This window comes from Mustela nivalis (assembly GCF_964662115.1).
Source record: "Mustela nivalis genome assembly, chromosome: 6".
Lineage (NCBI taxonomy): Eukaryota > Metazoa > Chordata > Mammalia > Carnivora > Mustelidae > Mustela > Mustela nivalis.
Window position 1 is genome coordinate 1,554,905 of NC_139025.1, and position 14,464 is coordinate 1,569,368.

Sequence of the window (14,464 nt, forward strand, 5' to 3'; positions counted from 1 at the left end):
GTGTCAGCTGCTGGGAATACTCAGGACCCCACAGCAGAGGGCTGCTGCCCCAGGAGCAGGTGCACAGGGGTCTGGGGAAGTCTTTCCTCTCAGAAACTGGGGTCTCCTTTTCCAGAAAATAATTTAAATATGGGTAGGACAAGCAATGCTAAAGGGTGTGTAAATATCCTGTTCTATCAGGAACATTTACCAAACTCCAAGCAATGAAGAGCACATTTGAAAAGGATGATATTCCAGGGCTTTTAGATATCTTAACTGTAAAGAGATGGAGGACTGAATGCATTATTTGCTCATTGGATGCAGCATTTTGGAGACACACTGATCCAGGTATAAAACATCCAGGTTTTAGAGCCAAGAACAGGTTCAGACGGTCTCTCTGTCATTCAAAGTTGGTTCCAAAATGAGGATAATTTCCTGTGGGTTCTTTTCCCTTAGTGAGAGAAGTTCAGCACACAGTTCAGGGAGCTGGCAGGGTATACATGACCTCAAACAAAGATTATGACTTGGGCTCTCAACATCCTACTGACCATGGTCCCTATGATGTCTATCTGCTCTTTATCTTGATGGGTCTGGTTTTGAGTATGGGATACGCTGCCTCATGAATATGCAAATGATCTGAGGTACGCAAGGTTAGATATGAGGATGCCTGTGGCCTGAGAGCATTGCCCAACAATGGCACCTCTCCACTACAGTAGCTCTGAGAGCACAGCCCCTCACCATGACCTGGAGCTGGAGAATCCTCATCTTGATGGCACTGGCTACAAGTAAGGGACTCTCAGTCTCTGGGCTGAGGAGGGGTCAAAGGCCAGTCAAGAATGACTTCATCCCCACCTGTTCCCTCTCCAAAGGCGTGTACTCCCTGGTGCAGCTGATGCAGTCTGGGGCTGAGGTGAGGAAGCTGAAGCATCCAGGAAGGTCTGCCATAGGCATCTGGATACATAGTCATTGACTACTATATGCACGGCATGTGACAGGCCCCTGGACAAAGGCTTGAATGGAGTGGGTTCATTGACCATGAAGATGGTGCCACAAGTTATGCATGACATTCCATGGCAGAGTCACCCTGATGGCAGACGCATCTGCTAGCACAGCCTACATGGAGCTGAGCAGTCTGAGGTCGGAGGACATGGCCATGTTTCACTGTGGGAGACACACTGTGTGAGAACCCATATCTTGGTTGTGCCAGAAACCCTGAGGCAGGGGCAGCTGTGGTGATGGGCTAAGGAGATATGAAGTACATGGATTCCCCTGCCTTCATCATACTTCTTCCCCAGAAGTTTGGGACAATGAATCATATTCTCATGGGGACCCCAGTCTTTTAGGGGAAGGTTTGAAGAGTCCAAATATACTGAAATTAAAACACAGGTAAAAAGGTTTGCATAAAAGAACACCTTTTTTTTTTTTGTCTTATTATGTGCAGTTAGTCAACATATAGTTTATCATTAGGGGTTTTTTGTAATTAGGTATTTATTTATTTGAGACACAGAGGGAGCAAGCACAAGCAGGGAGGGGGTCAGAGGGAGAGGGAGAAGCGACTCACCACTGAACAATGAGCCCCATATGAGGGCTTGATTTCAGGACTCCAGGATCATGACTTAAGCCAAAAGCAGCCACTGAATTGACTGAGCCACCCAGGTGCCCACATCGTTAGTTTTTGTTTTGTTTTTTGTTTTTTGTTTTTTATTATTATGTTAGTCACCATACAGAATATCATTAGGTTTCTTTGTTTTGGGTTTGGGTTTGGGTTTTTTTTTTTTTTGACTTAATGTTTATTTTTTTCCTAGGTTTTTTTTTATTTCTTTTCAGTGTTCCAGAATTCATTGTTTATGTACCACACCCAGTGCTCCATGCAATACATGCCCTACACAATACCCACTACCAGCCTCACCCAAATCCCACCCCTTCAAAACTCTCTTTAGTTTTTGATGTAGTGTTTCATGATTCATTGTTTGCATATAACCCCCAGAGCTCCATGTAATGCATGCCCTCCTTAATACACATCACTGGACTAACCCATCCCCTCACTATCCTCCCCTCTGATACCCTGTTAGTTCCTCAGAGTCCACAGTCTCTCATGGTTCATCTCCCGCTCCAATTCCCACCAACTCCCTTTGCCTCTCCATCTCCCAATGTCCTCCATGTTATTCCTTATGCTCCACAAATAAGTGAAACCATGTGATAATTGACTCTCTCTGCTTGACTTATTTCACTCAGCATAATCTCTTCCAGTCCCGTCCATGTTGATACAAAAGTTGGGTATTCATCCTTTCTTTTTTTTTTTTTAATTTTTTATTTTTTATAAACATGTATTCATCCTTTCTGATGGAGGCATACTATTCCATTGTATATATGGACCACATCTTCCTTATCCATCCCTCTGTTGAAGGACATCTTTGCTCTTTCCACAGCTTGGCAACTGTGACCATTGTTGCTATGAACATTGGGGTACAGATGGCCCTTCTGTTCACTACATCTGTATCTTTTGGGTAAATACACACTAGAGCAATTGCAGGGTAATAGGGGAGCTCTATTTTTAATTTCTTAAGGAACCTCCACATTGTTTTCCAAAGAGGCTGCACCAACTTGCATTCCCACCAACAGTGTAAGAGGGCTCCCCTTTCTCCACATCCTCTCCGACACATGTTGTTTCCTGTCTTGTTAATTTCGGCCATTCTAACTGGTTTAAGGTGATATCTCAATACGGATTTGATTTTAATCTCCCTAATGGCTAGTGATGATGAACATTTTTTCATGTGTCTGTTAGCCACTTGTATTCAACCTGTGCTTTAAAATAAGTGGTTTTTCCCACTTATTCATCAGTTTTATAAAGTTCTCTCTTCTCATATAATTATTATTTCAAGTGTGTGAATCATGTCATTCAATGACAGAGGATATGACTCACACCCTTCTGTTTCTATTTTTTGAAATGGCTTCAGGAGAATAGGTATTATTTCTTCTTTAAAAGTTTGGTAGAATTCCCTTGGGTAGCCATTGGTCCTCAGATCTTTTTTGCAGGAAAGGGGCATTTTTTATTACTTCTTCAATTTCTTTGCTGGTTATTGGTTTGTTCAGATTTTCTGTTTCTTCATGCTTCATTTTTGGTAGTTTATACGTTTCTAGGAATGCATCCATTTCATCCAGATTGCCTAAATTGTTGGCATATAATCACTCAAAATAAGTTCTTATAATTGTTTGTATTTCTTTGGTTGGTTGTGATCTCTCCTTTTTCATTCATGATATTATTTATTTGGGTTATTTCTCTTTTCTTTTGAATAAGTCTGGCCAGAGGTTATTCATTCTTTCAATGAACCAGCTTCTGATTTAATTGATCTTTTCTACTGTTCTTCTGGTTTCTGTTTCATTGATTTCTGCTGTAATCATTATTATTTCTCTTCTCCTGCTTTGTTAGGCTTCATTTGCTGTTCTTTCTCCAGGTCCTTTAGTTGTAATGTTAACTTGTGTATTTGGGATTTTGCTTGTTTCTTAGGAAATGTTTTAATTGCTTTATATTTCCCTCTTAAGTCTGCCTTTGCTGCCTCCCAAAGGTTTTGAAAAGTTGCGTTTTCATTTTCACTAGTTTCCATGAATTTTTTTTTAATTTTCTTTAACTTCCTAGTCAACCCATTCATTCATGTATCTTATTTTATTTTATTTTATTTTCTCCCTTTTTTTTTTTTATGTTACGTTAGTCACCATAGAATACATCATTAGTTTTTGATGTAGTGTCCCATGATTACTTGTTTGCAACCCAGTGGTCCATTCATTCTTTAACAGAGTGCTCTTCAACCTCCAAGTGCTTGAGTTCCTTCCAAATTTCTTCTTGACCTTGAGTTCCAGTTTCAAAGCATTGTTGTCTGAAAATATGCAGGGTATAATCCTAATCTTCTGTTATCCTTTGAGACCTGATTTATCACACAGTTTGTGATCTATTCTGGAGAATGTTCCATGTGCAGTTTTGAAGAATGTGTATTCTGTTGCTTTGGGATGGAATGTTCTTTATATATCTGTGATGTCCATCTGTTCCAGTGTGTCATTCAAAGTCCTTGTTTCCTTGTTGATTTTCTGTTCTAATGATCTGGCCATTGCTGTGAGTGAGGTGTTGAAGTCCCCTAGTATTATTGTATTATCTACATGTTTCTTTACTTTGATTATTAATTGGTTGATGTAAAAGGCCTCTCCCAGATTAGGAGCATGAATAGTTATAAGTACTAGATCTTATTGTTTGGTAGACTCTTTAAGTAAGATATAGCATCCCACTTCCTCTCTTACTACAGTCTTTGGTTCAAACTCCAACTTCTTTGACATGAGGATTGCTACTCCAGCTTTCCTTTGAACTCCATTGACATGATAAACTCTTCTCTACCCCCTCAGTTTTAATCTGGAGGTGTCTTTGGGTCTAAAATGAGTTTTTTCCTGGTGATTCACAGACCTGTACCCCTGGGGCTAATAATACATTATATGTTAATAAAAATAATAATAAATTTTAAAAAGAAAGACAAAAATAAATAAGTAAAATGAGTTTCTTATAGACAGAATACAAAGGGTCTTGTTTTTTATTACAGTCTTATATCCTGTGCCTTTTTATTGGAGCATTTAGTTCATTTGCTTTCAGGTTAGTTGAAAGAGATTAACTTAATGTCATTTTGGTTACCTGTAAAGTCTTGTAGGGCTGATTTAGTGATCACAAATTCTTTTAGTCTTTGTTTGTTCTGGAAGTTATTTATCTCTCCTATTTTGAATGACATCCTTGTTGCATCAAGTATTCTGGCCACATATTTATCCCATTTAGCATATTGAATATATCATGGCAGGCCTTTCTGGCCTGCCTGGTCCCTGTGGATAGGTCTGCTGCCAACCTTATATGTCTATGTCTCTTATTCCAGCTGCTTTTAGGATTTTATCTTTATCTCTGAAGTTTGCAATCTTCACTATTATAGGTTTGGTTGTTGACCTATTTTTATTGATATTGAAGGGGATTTCCTACACCAGATTACGGAAGTTCTCAGGTATAATTTGTTCAAATAAACCTTCTGCCCATCTCCTTCCTCCCTCATCTCCTTGGACCCCTATTATTCAAATGTTATTATACTTTATGGTATCACTGATTTCTTGACGTCTCCCCTCATGATCCAGTAGTTGTTGTTTTTGTCTTTTTCTCAGCTTCCTTACTTTCCATCATTTTGTCTTCTATATCACTGACTCTCTTTTCTTGCTCATTTATCCTAGCTGTTAAAGCCTCCATTTATGACCGCATAACAGTAATAGAATTTTTAATTTTGCCCTGATGAGATTTTAGTTCTTTTATTTCTGCAGTAAGAGATTCTCTAGTATCCTCTGTGTTTTTTTTTAAACTCACCTAGTATCTTTTAAATCGTTATTTTGAATTTTAGTTCCAACATCTTACTTATATCTGTATTGACAAAATCATGACAGAGAGTACTACCTCTGGTTCTTTCTTTTGCTATGAATTTCTCCTTCTAGTCATTGTGTCCAGAAAAGAAAGGAGGAAAGAAAGAAATAAAAGGAAAAGGGGGAAGCAAAATGACAGAAGAGTAGGGGACCTCATTTCATCTGGTCCCTTGAATTTAGCTGGATATCTATCACACCATTCTGAACACCCATGAATTCAGCCTGAGATGTAAGAAAATATATCTGGATCTCCATGATCTGAAGAATTTGAGAGGCAATGTGGGGGGTTTGGGGAGTAGGGAAGGAAAAAATAAAATAAGATGGAATCGGGAGGGAGACAAACCATATGAGACTCAATCTCACAAAACAAACTGAGGGTTGCTGGGGGAGGGGGGAGGGAGAAGGTGGTTGGGTTATGGACATTGGGGAGGGTATGTGCTATGGTGAGTGTGGTGAAGTGTGTAAACCTGGCGATTCACAGACCTGTACCCCTGGGGCTAATAATACATTATATGTTAATGAAAAATAAATCACATATTATACCCAAAAAATGGAAATATATCTAGAACTTCACAAGCAGAAAAATGACTGTTTTTTGCAAGTGAGGAGGTGTGGAGTCATGAATCTATAGGAAATATTGGAAGATAAATGGAGGGGGGAGGGAGCATCTAAACTTTGGCTACTGGGAAGTGATATAACACAGGAGTGCAAAATCAGAACCCTTAGAAATCTGCTCCAATGAGAAACATCCCTTTCTAAAGGGGCTCAAGGGGTGAAAAGGGCAGAATTCTAGGTGGATCATTGTGGTCTCTGGATCCTAGGGGACACTGAAAGATTGGGGATGCCTGGACCGAAGAGTGCCCAATCAGTGGAGCAGGGAAACTGGTTACAGTCAGCCAGCCCAGAAGGGACTCCCAGCTCTGGTCACAATACACTGTGAACAGGCCAGTCAGGTGATCTCTTTATGCCTGAGCACCCTGAAAAGGACTGGAACATGGAAGCCATTTGCCATCCCCTGGCAGGGACAAAAAGGCTGCCCCATGACTGGGCAACAGCTCTCAGGGTGGCAGCCACCCTGGAAAGGACAATGGGGCAGCATTCTGCTCTGAGCAGGGAGTGGCAGAGTAGTAGGGTGCACATGCTAGCCCACAACCACTCACCGCTGCAAAGACACAAAGTACAGATATGCTTGCAGTTCCCTGGGACTCCCTGGGGGAGAACTGCAGTGGACACAAACATTGGGAGTCTTCAGAGTTTGGTGTACACAGAAGTGGAGATGGTTTGATGCAGAGGTTTATTGAAGAGGAGGAACTGTGGTCTCACAGCTTTGGGCCAGATACCAAAGACATGGCTGTCTTTGCTCTGACCCTCTGGAGAGGCAGGGAAAGCTACCAGGAACCAAAAACCACACAAGCAGCTCACATTGAACCCATCCTCCTGACAAGGGTGAGGCAATGCTTAAGAACAGGTGAATGAGGACGCCTGGGTGGCTCAGTGGGTTAAGCTGCTGCCTTCTGCTCAGGTCGTGATCTCAGGGTCCTGGGATCGAGTCCCGCATCGGGCTCTCTGCTCAGCAGGGAGCCTGCTTCCTCCTCTCTCTCTCTGCCTACTTGTGATCTCTCTCTGTCAAATAAATAAATAAAATCTTTAAAAAAAAAAATAACAGGTGAATGACAAGCTCGTGGATCCCCCAAGACTGTAAAACTTCAAAGCCAGGGGAAGATAATATATTGAGCTCAGAGTGTTTCCTCCTGACTTATTGATCCTTCAGTCTGAAATGTTCCATTTCTTTTTCCTTTTTTACCTTTCTCCCACTTCAACTAGATTCTTATTTTACCAATTTGTGTTTTTAAATTTGCTTTTTATCTTTTTTTTCATGTCTACCTTTATACATTTACCCCTCATTCTAGTCCTTTTTTCTCTCTATTCGATTTTATTTTTACATTTGAGTTTTGATTCCTTTGCAATTTTGGGATATAGTGTCTTCTAACACACACACACCAAAATTCAATCAGGAATAAGTGGATCACCCTGCTTTGTCCACTCTGTGAGATTATAGTCTGTCTTACCTCCCCCCTTTATACTGTTTTGTTCCATTCTGGCTTTGTTTGCTTTTCTGTGGTAGCTTCTAACCACTTCAGATATTTTTTTAGGTTTTTTTTTTTTTTAAATTTCTTTTCAGTGTACCAGAATTCATTGTTTATGCACCACACCCAGCGCTCCATACAATACATGCCCTCCTTAACACCCACCACCAGGCTCACCCAACCTCCCACCTCCCACCCCTTCAAAACTCTGTTTTTCAGAGTCGGTAGTCTCTCATGGTTCGTCTCCCCCTCCAATTTCCCTCAACTCCCTTCTCTCCAGCTCCCCACGTCCTCGTGTTATTTCTTATGCTCCACAAATAAGTGAAACCATATGATAATTGACTTTCTCTGCTTGACTTATTTCACTCAGCATAATCTCTTCCAGTCCCGTCCATGTTGACACAAAAGTTGGGTTTTCATACTTTCTGATGGAGGCATAATAACCACTTCAGATTTTTTTCTAGGGTGCATTGTACTTGGGTTGTGGTTGGTATTGTAAAATCTGTTCATTCACTCAACCATCCCTCAACAGTATAACTAGGAAGAGGAACTCTCAACAACATTATGGAGGTTCCTCAAGACATTAAAAATAGAACTGTCCTGCAACCCAGCAATTGCACTACTGGGTATTTATCCCAAAGACAAGTGGCTCCCCAGGGACCTACAGTTATGTGGGTAAGTCCATCCCAGGTCAACAGAACACCCAGCCAAGTCATGTGAATGAAATAAATGTGTATTATTATGCAGTACTGAGGTTTTGATGTAGTTTTAATGTACACCTAATTTAACATCTGTTGGTTCACGAAGACTATGGTCTTATCTATCCCAAAGATACAGATGCAGTGAAAAGAAGGGATATGTGAGCCCCAATGTCATACAGCAATGTCCACAATAGCCAAACTGTAGAAGGAGCTGAGATGTCCTTCAAGGGATGAATGGGACCAATGAGAAGTGCTGTGTGTACAGAGCCCTCCTCTGAGATGGTCAGGAGCTCAGGGGAGGCCAAAAGGAACCCGATGCAGCACCACTCCTCCCAGGGCTCGTCAAGGTCTGCTCTCAGAGACTGGGGGCTTAGCCAGGGAGGTGCTGCCCCCTCTGTGGAGGGAGGTTCTACAGGGTCCTCCCTCTGGGCAATGCCACACAAGGCAGCAATGCAGGACCCAACCTCGGGGCCAGATGGGGTCCACAGGAAGAGCATCTCTGGAACACACATCCTGAGAATCCAACAAGCTCATAGTAGGGGTCCAGCCCAGGAGGCTGGACGCAGGGAGAACTCAGGCTTTTCCTTGTTTACTTCCTCACTTGGAATTGCTGCCATGGGCAGCCACGGCCTTTGGAATGAGACCTTAAAACCCAGTGGAGGGTGCCTGGGTGGCTCAGTGGGTTAAGCCGCTGCCTTTGGCTCAGGTCATGATCTCGGGGTCCTGGGATCGAGTCCCGCATCGGGCTCTCTGCTCAGCAGGGAGCCTGCTTCCTCCTCTCTCTCTCTCTGCCTGCCTCTCTGCCTACTTGTGATCTCTCTGTCAAATAAATAAATAAAATCTTTAAAAAAAAAAAAAACCCCAGTGGAAATACCTTTTCAACACTGACTATTCGTGGTGCTGGGAGCCCCACCAAGCTCTGGGACTGAACTCAGGGGAGGGTCAGAGGGTCAGGGACCCAGAGGGAGCCAACACCCCCCAGAAGATGAAGGAGCAAAGGCAGCAACATGGGCCCCTTGGGCAGAGAAGATGAGCACCACAGGAGGGACAAGACTCAGAGAGGCCCTCCCCATCCGCCAGATAGCAGTGATGTCAAAGCCTGAACCCCACAGGATATGGGCAGTTGGTGTGGGGGGTCCAACAGAGGGCCAGCCCTCCAGCTCCAGAATCCCATGGGGAACTTGAGACAAATAGACGCCAATGTTGGCCAGGCCCTGGGCAGCCCTCTCTAGAAGTTCTGGTGGTCAAGAGAAGGGATGAGAGACAACGAGTGTCCAGAGGAAAGCATTTAAACCCACTCAGAATCACCCACATTCACAATGGAGTCTAAGCCCAGGGGCCACTGGAAGGACAGAGAGGTAAGACTTCGGGGGCCTCGGGAGAAGGTGAGGGTCCTGAGCAGCCACAGCAAACGTCACCCTCACGGGGGCTCTGGAGTTCTGGCAGCAACCCCAGCCAGGTGTGGAGGAGGGCACCTGGGCCTCACCTGCTCCTGGGGCTCCCCGGGCCTCCCCTCTGCCTGGGCCTCCCCTGCACCTGCACTCGGACCTCCCCTGAGGCTGAACCTCTCCTTCACCTGTAACTGGGCATCCCTTAGGTCAGGACATCCTCTGATCCTTTACGTAGACCTCACCTGTTCGTGGGCTTCCCCTGGACCATTCCTTTGTCAGGACCTCCTCTCACCTTTCCTGGGCCTCCTCGGGTCTGGAATACCACTTCTTCTGCACCTGAGCATAATCTGAAACTGGGCTATCCCTGGGCCTGGGCTGCACCTGCACCTGCACATTGGCCTCAACTGATCTTTGGCCTCACCTGGCCTCCTCTCAGCACCCCCCCCCATGCGAACCCCTGTGTACTTATACCTGGGCCTCACGTGCACCTGGGCCAGGGCCTACCCTTTTCCTGGAATACACATCACCTGTGTCTGGGCCTCCCCTGGTCTTCCCCTCTGCCTGGGCCTCACCTTCACCTACACCTGTGTCCCTCCACTGGGTATAAACCCTCCCTACACCTTAACCTAGGTCTCCCCTGGGTCTGGACCTCTTCTTTAGGTGCACCTTGGCCTCTCCTGGGACTGTACTTTCCCATAGACCGCCCCTTGGCCTAGACCTCCCCTGCACCTGAACCTGGGCCTTCCTGAGTCTGGACTACCAATACCTGGCCTTCATCTGTACCTAAGACTCCTCTGGGCCTCCTGTGGCCTGGGCCTCCCCTGAAAGAGTATCTGGGTCTCACCTGCTTTGGGCTATACCTGGGCTATCCCTGGGCCTCACCTGGGTCTGGACTCCCCTGCACCTTTACCTGGACATCCCTTGACCCTCCCATGAGTCTGGACCTCTCCTGCACCTGTACCTGGAGTACCACCGCATCTGTACCTGGGCCTCATGCACTTCTGGGCCTCCCCTGTACCTATACCTGGACCTCACCTCCCCTGGGCCTCCTACTCACATGTACCTGGTCTTCTCCTGAAATGGACCTTCCCTTCAATTGGACTTGTGCCTGCCCTCTGTCTAAATGTCCCTTGGACCTCCACTGAGTCATGGCTTCCCCTTTACCTATACCTCATTATCCCTGGGTCTGGACGACCACATCACCTACATCTGGGCCTCAATTGAACCTGTATTTGGGCCTCCCCTAAGTCTGGATGACCGTGTCAGTTATGCCGAGGGCTCACCTGTACCTGGGTCTCCCCTGGGTCTCCCCTATGCCTGGAAGTTCTGCTGAGAACTGCACCTGGACCTGGACCTCTCTTGCACCTGTAACTGTGCATCCTTTAAGTCTAGACTAACAATGTCCCTCTGCCCAGTGCTCACCTACACGTGAGCCTCCCCTGGGCTTTGCCTAGACCTTCCCCTCAGCTGAACCTGGGACTCCCCTGGCCCTCTTCTGGGCCTGGACCTCCCCTTCATCTGTACCTGGGACTTCTCTGGGCCTCCCCTAAGTCTGGGCCTCCGCTGCATCTGCACCTGGGCCTCCACCGGGTATAGACCCTCCCTACACCTCTACCTTGTTCCCCGCTGGGTCTCCACTCTGCCTGGGCCTCTCCTGGGACTGCATTTTCCCTGGACCTCCCTTGGTCTAGACCTCCTCTGCACCTGCACCTGGGCCTCCCCTGCACCTCCCCTCTGCCTGGGCCTCCCCTGCCCCTGTTCTTGGTTCTCCCCCGAGACTGGACCACTCCTTTACCTGTAACGCGGCATCCCTTAGGTCTGGACCTCCCCTAAAGCCTATCTGGGCCTCACCCATTCTTGGGTTTCCCTGAGCCTTCCCAGGGCCTGGAACTCCCCTTCCCCTGCGCCTGGGGTTCCACGGAGTCTGGACAACTGCTGGACCTGCGGCTGGGTCTCCCCGGGGTCTGGACCTCCCCTCCACCTATACGCGGGCCTCCCTGAGTCTGGTCCTTGGTGTCCTGTCCCAGGACCACATCTGCACCTGGGCCTCCCCTTACCTCCCCTGGGCCTCCTGAGGGCTGGGCTTCCCCTGAAGGAGTACCTGGGCCTCCCCTGCGCTGTCCCTGGGCCTCAGCGGGGTCTGGACCAACCGTCCCTGTGTACCTTGGCTTCCCCTGGCTCTCGACCTCCACCTGCATGCGGGGCTCCCTGAAGTCCGGACTGTCCCTGCTCCTCCCGACCCTAATCTATACCTGGGCCTCCCCAGAAGGAATACGAGGCCTCACCTGCTTGGGGCTGTGTCTGGGATGTCCCTGGGATGTCCCTGGGCTTCACCTGGGTCTAGACTCCCCTGAGCCTCGACCGGCGCCTCTCCTGAGTCTGGGCCTGTCCTGGGTCCGTCCGCTCCTTCATGGGTACATGGCGTTGCCCTGAGTACGGACCGTCCTGGGAGCTCCCCTGGCTCTGCACCTCCCACGAATATGTGCCTGGGCCTCCCCTGGGTGTGACCTGCCCTCACCTGGACGTGGACCCCCTGGTTCTGGACCCCGGTACCTGCACCTCAGCTCCCGGCTTCTAAATCACACTTTACTGCCCCTGGGCCTCCCCTGGTCCTCTCGGGGGCCTCCTCGGGGCCTCCCCAGGGGTGGGCCTCACCCCTAACTGTACAACCTGCACCTGCACTAGAACCTCCCCTGGGCCCGGGCCTCCCCTTACCTGCCCCTGGACCTCTCCTGGGCCTGCACGTCCGTGCAACCTGCAGCGGGGCCTCCTCAGGGTCTGGATCTGAGGCACCTGCCCCTGGGCCTCCCTGGCTGTGGACTTTGCCTCCGACTGTACCTGGGCTTCCTCCCCTTCACCTGTCCTTGGGCCTCCCCTGGCCGGTGACCAACAACGCCTGTACCTGCGCCCCATGGACGTCCCTCAGCTTCGCCTGGGCCTGTCCTGGGCCTGCGCCGACCCTCCCCTGTAACTGCGCTGGGTCAAGGCCTCCTGTACCCTGCATCTGCCCGCCAAGGTCCTGCACCGGAGCATGGACCGGGGACGCTGCCCTCGGCACGCACAGCGGGGTCGCCCCGGTCTACCGTCGTCCCGGCCGGCCCTCAGCTCCCGGCACCTGCGTTCCACGGTACCGGCGCCCGGGCCTCTGCTCCCGCGGCCGCTGCCGCCCCGGGTCTCCCGCGGCCCCCCCGCGGGCTCTCCCCGGGTGCGGACGTCGTCTGCACTGCGCCTGCGCCTCTCCTGGGCCGGGCCTCGGCGTCCTTATGCTGGGCCGCGCGGGCTGCGGGACTGGCCGGAACCGCCTGGCTCGGACTCGCCGGCGCCGGAGCCTGGGCCGCCCCGGAATGAGTCTCCGCAGCACCTGCCCCTGGTCCTCCCTGGATCACTCTCCTCAGCACCTGCCCCCGGGTCGCCCCTGGATCACTCTCCTGAGGACACTCGGGCGCGCAGCAGCCCACGCGGCCGCCCCCCGGCGCGCAGCCCGGAGCCCCGCCCGGAGCCCCGCGGCCGCCCCGCCCCGCTAGAGGCTCGGCCACGCCCACCGCCTCGGGCACGCCCACCGCCTCCCGGGCTCCGCCTCCATCCGCGCGCCCCGCCTCCGGCCGCCGGGCTCCACAGGCAGGAGGCCCCAGGGACGGAGGATTCGGGCTGGGTCTGTGTCACGGTGGTGTATTATGATAGTTACGGCTACTACTCCCACAGCGTCACGGACCCCACCGAAAACCCCGCCCCGGGGTCCCAGCCCCGGCCCTGCCCCGGGCCCAGGAGGGACACCAGCCGAGGACACCGAACGAGGACACATCGCTGATCCGGCCGGACCGTCCTGCCGGTGCCAGGACTCCCCTCAGTCTGGTCCGATCCTGACCCCACCTGAGGCCCCTGGGACCCTCGGTGCACTCGGCGAGTCCGGAGGTTTCCGGAAGAGCACACCCTCCCCCACGGCCGCCCTTGGCACCTCTGGGCACACACCCCGGGTCTGCGAGCGAGTGCCCGAAGGACGCAGGGCTGACCCGCCAGGGCTGCCCCATAGCCCAGACCCACCCGGTCCCCCCAGAGGACCCGGAGCAGCCCCACACCCACCCTGCCCGCCCACGGAGCCTTGGCATCGGCCCACCCCGGCAAGGGCCCTGCCCTCCTCCCCGGGGAGGCAGGGCAGGAGAGGACGACCAGACACCCCCAGCTGCCCGGGACTGTGGGGCAGGTGCACGGGACACCTGTGCGGCCGGGCCCAGCAGGCGCCTGCAGCAGGGAAGGGGTCCTTCCGCCACCTGCCAGGTTTTTTGACAAGGAACTTCCCACTGTGTTACGACGGTAGCTACAGCCACAGTGACAGACCCCGGGGCAATAACCCTGCCGGACCCCAGGGCTCTCCAGTCTGGCCCTAAGAGCCCCAGTCCTACCTGCCCACTGTGGTTCATGTGCTGATGGCCAAGAGCCCCTCCCCAGGCCCCAGACGTGTGTGTCCATCTGGGAGGTACTGACGTGGGGCCCGAGGACCCGTTCCTTGTGCAGCCCCCCGTGACCCCTGCACAGGCTCCCCTCCGGGTCCCACCTGCGAAAACCCTGCGGCATCGTCTCTCACCGGTAAGACGGGGGCAAGGGTCTCCTCGCTTCCCCCACACACACCCGGCCCAACGCTGCCGTGTGGGGGGACGAGACAGAAGGGTCCACACATTGGTGACGCGTGGCAGGGACAGAGCTGGGGCACCGCAAAGTCAACGCGGGGCCCAGGGGCTGGGACGGTCAGTCGGGATGGCCAGGACCAGTGGACAGGATCTCCCCGAAGCCCCACCGAGTTAGGGACCACAGGGAGGAGCCATGTGCAAGCACGAGAGGATGTGAGGAACCCTGGGGGGGGGGGGGGGGCAGGGGCTCC

The 14,464-nt window shown here is 50.5% G+C and overlaps 1 long non-coding RNA gene and 1 gene segment (V, D, J or C); one reads left to right on the forward strand and one right to left on the reverse strand.

Moving 5' to 3' along the window:
* LOC309867983 (immunoglobulin alpha-2 heavy chain-like) overlaps positions 1–14,464 on the forward strand; it is a 601,568-nt gene that overhangs the window by 546,616 nt on the left and 40,488 nt on the right.
* LOC309868011 lies at positions 1,769–13,074 on the reverse strand. The gene is made up of 2 exons (XR_014313455.1): positions 11,316–13,074; positions 1,769–11,050 (listed from the first exon to the last, which is right to left on the reverse strand). It is a non-coding gene; the product is annotated as an uncharacterized lncRNA (long non-coding RNA).